This window comes from Elephantulus edwardii, unplaced genomic scaffold (assembly GCF_000299155.1).
Source record: "Elephantulus edwardii isolate Elephantulus edwardi_28Jun2011 unplaced genomic scaffold, EleEdw1.0 scaffold00026, whole genome shotgun sequence".
Lineage (NCBI taxonomy): Eukaryota > Metazoa > Chordata > Mammalia > Macroscelidea > Macroscelididae > Elephantulus > Elephantulus edwardii.
The window spans coordinates 1,619,412-1,623,362 of NW_006399776.1; positions in this window are offsets into that span (position 1 = coordinate 1,619,412).

A 3,951-nucleotide genomic window follows, 5' to 3' on the forward strand; every position below is an offset into this window, starting at 1 on the left:
TGCTGTTATGTGCTGTCGAGTCAACTATGACTCATAGTGATCCTATGAACAATGGCTCTGAACCTTGCCCTACCATGAGCAAACCTCATTATCTCTGACACACCTGGCCCTCTGTCACAGTTAGTGTGTCAATCCATCTTATCCAGGATTTTCCTCTTCTGGACTGACCTTTCACCCTTTTAAGCATAATGTCTTTCTCCAAGAACTGGTCCCTCCTGGCATCATGCCCAAACCATGTAAGATGGAGTTTCAAAATCCTTGCCTCCAAGGAACAACCTGGTTTCACTCTCTCCAGGACAGAACTATTTGTTCTCTTGGCAGTCTATGGTATGTTTGATACTTTTCTCCGGCACCACAACTTAAAGACATTGATTCTTCTTTTGTCATCCTTAGTCATTATCCAACTCTCAAATTCACAGCAAGCAGTGGAGAAGACCATGGCCAAGATGAGGCACATCTTAGCCTCTAGATTAACATTGTTACTAGTTAGCACTCTGAAAAGGACCTCAACAGCAGATTTTCCCATTGCGACTCATCCTTTCATATCCTGACTGTTTGTGCCAATAGTATTGATTGTGGGTCTGAGCAATATGAAATAATTAACAGCTTCAATCTTTTCTCCATTTATCATGATATTATCTATTGGACAAGTGGTGAGGATCTTTGTTTTCTTTGGAATTGCAGTGCATCTTGGTTTTGTTTGTTTGTTTGTTTAATTCTAGTTGTGTACTGTAAAATTGGATCCTACTGGCACAGGAGGAGATTGCCTCTCCTTCTCCAGCAAAGCATCTGTTGGATTCAAACTACGTGCCTTCAGGATTGCAGTGCAGCGTATTTCCACTAGGCCACCAGAGCTCCCTGACTTTGTTTTCTTGATGTTGAGATGTAATACATATTGAAGGCTGCAATCTTTGACTTTCTGCAGCAAACACTCGAAGGCCTCCTCACTTTTCATGAGGAAGGTTGTGTAATCCACATAATGCAGGGTATTGATGAGTTTTCCTCCAATGCTACACATTTTTCATCATAAAGTCCAGCCTTTCCAATGACCTGTTCGGCATATGTATTGAAAGGTACGTAGAAAGGATCCATCCCTGACACACTCCTTTCTTGATTTTGAACCATGGGATATTGGCCATACAATTCTGAAATAGCAGGCCTTTGAACCACAGAGCTGTGCACGTTTTATTGTTAGGAGCCATCACGTTGGGAACAACTCACAGCAACTGTATGAACAATCTGAACACTGTCCTATCTTGTGCCATCCTCACAATCTCCGACACACTCAAGCCCATTGCTGCAGTCATAGTGTTGTTCCACCTGGTTGAGGGTCTTCTTCTCTTTTGCCATCCCTCCAACTCATCTGAGAGTGATATCTATTTCCAAGGAATAATCTCTCCTGGCAACATGCACAAAATATGTGAGGTGAAATTTAATCCCCTATGTCCCTAAGGTAGCTTTCCTCTGGAAACCCTATGAACCTGGAGAGAGGATAAAAGACACACAAGTGTTGAGGAGTTTTGTTCATAGGGTCGCTATGAGTCACCTACAACTCCATGGCACTTAATAACAATAACATCAACATAGAGAGTGATCAGTTGGCCCAGTGGACAGAAAGCAATGCTACCAAGCTAAAGGTGGATAACTTTTAATCCAGGCCCTTGGGCCTGTCTTTCATTGCTTTTGTTCAAACATTCCTCTAGGTCATATAGCCCTGGTGTGTCCACTCGCCATACAGCAATAACTTGTGGTTGCTGTGAGGCTGAACACTGACACTGATGTGTCAAATGCATTAATGGTTGGTTACTCATGGTGGACAGTGTTGGGTGGAGCTCCTTGATTAAAACAAGCTTGGAAGCAGGAGTGCCATCCATTTCCGTAACAGCTTTCCTCCAGAAACCCTATGAACCTGGAGAGAGGATGAAAGACACACAAGTGTTGAGGACTTTCCTTCATAGGGTCGCTATGAGTCGCCTGCGACTCAGCACTTAACAACAACATGCCTCTAAGGAACACTCTGGTTGCACTTTCTCTAAGACATATCTGTTTGTTCTTTTGGCAGTCCATGTGATATGCAGTACTCTTCTCCAACACAAAAGTTCAAAGCCATCAATTCTTCTTCTTACTTAGGTCATCCTTATTCACTGTTCAGCTCTCAGATGCTTAGCAAGTGACTGAAAAGACCATGGTCTAAATCATGCACACTTTAGTCCTCAAACTAATATCATTGCTCCTCAGTAATTTGGAGAGGCCTCTGTCTAGATTTTCCCAGTGCTATACGTCCCTTAATCTCCTGGCCGCTGGTACCAAGCATTTTTATTATGAATCCAAGTAAAATGAAGTCATTGACAATTTCAATCTCTTCTCCATCTATCATGATGTTGCCTATAGGTCCAGTGGTTAAAATTTTTTTTCTTGACATTGAGATGCAATCCATATTGAAAGCTGAAGTCTTTGATCTTACGCAACAAGTGCTTCAAGCCCTCCCCAACGTCAGCAAGAAAGTTTGTGTCATCTGCATAACACACATTATTGATGACTCTTCCTCCAATCCTGATACCACATTTTTCTTCATAAAGCCCAGCTTCTAGAATAATTTGTTCAACATACCAATTGAATAGGTATGTTGTTCTTGTTGTTTGGTGCCATCGAATCGTAGACAACTCATAGTGACCCTATGAACAAACGGCCTGAGCACTGTTCTTACATAGAGTTTCCGGAGGCAAGCCATTTCGGAAGTGGATGCCACTCCTGCTTCCAGGCTTGATTTAGTTGGGAAGCTCCAGCCAACACTGTCCACCATTACCACGACTGGCACATCACAAATAGGTATGGAGAGAGAATAAGACCCTGATGCACTCCTTTCTTAATTCTAAACCATGTAGCATGCCCTTATAGTGTTAGTTCAACAGCCTCTTGGTCAAGGTATATGTTCTGCATGGGTACAATTAAGTGCTGTGAGATTCCCACTCTTAGTGTTAGCCATAACTTGTTATGATTCACAGAGTCAAATGCCTTTGCATAGGCAATAAAATACAAATAAACATTTTCCTGATATTTTTGCTTTTGGCCAGGATCCATCTGACATCAATAATGATATCCCTGGTTCCACAGCCTGTTCTAAATCCAGCTTGAACTTCTGTCAGTTCTGTCAGTTCTCTGTCAATATACTATTCTAGCCATTTTAAAATGATCTTCAGCAGTATTTTACTTGCAAGTGACATTAATGGTATTATTCTATAATTTCCACATTCTGTTGTATCACCTTCCTTGGGAATAAATAAGTATTTCTTACAGTCAGTTGCCCAAGTAGCTGTTTTCCAAATTTCCTGGCATAGACTGGTAAGCATGTCCAGCGCTACATCTATTATTTGAAACATATCAATTAGTACTCCATTGATTCTTGGGACTTTATTTTTTTTTTGCCTGTGCCATCAGTGTAGCTTGAACTTCTTTCTTCATTACCATTGGCTTTTGATCATATGGTATTTTGAAATGTTTCAGAAACAACATGGATAATGAGTTGTACTACCTATTCAAAGAAACATAGTTCAAATCCACCACCTGCTCTGTGGAGGAAAGATGGGCAAACTCTTCCTAAATGATCTGTTCCCTCTAAAAATCCACTGGAGGGTCAAATATGGGTCACTTCTGACTCAATGGTACATAACAACAACAATAGAATTAAAGTTAAAAAGAAGCTGATAGCAGGGAAATGTGTAATAATCAACTGACCTTCAAATAAGACTATCCTGGATTATGCAGGTGCCCTGACATAGGCATCAACCAACCAATTTTGAGAGTCAGTTCCAACTCACTGATAGTAACTCTTGTGTGCATAGTACAGTTGTAGTCCACAGAGTTTTCAGTGGCTGATTCTTACAAAGCACAATGCACAAGGAACACCTTCTTATATATAAATCTATAGCTGCTGTTGTTGCTGTTATGTGC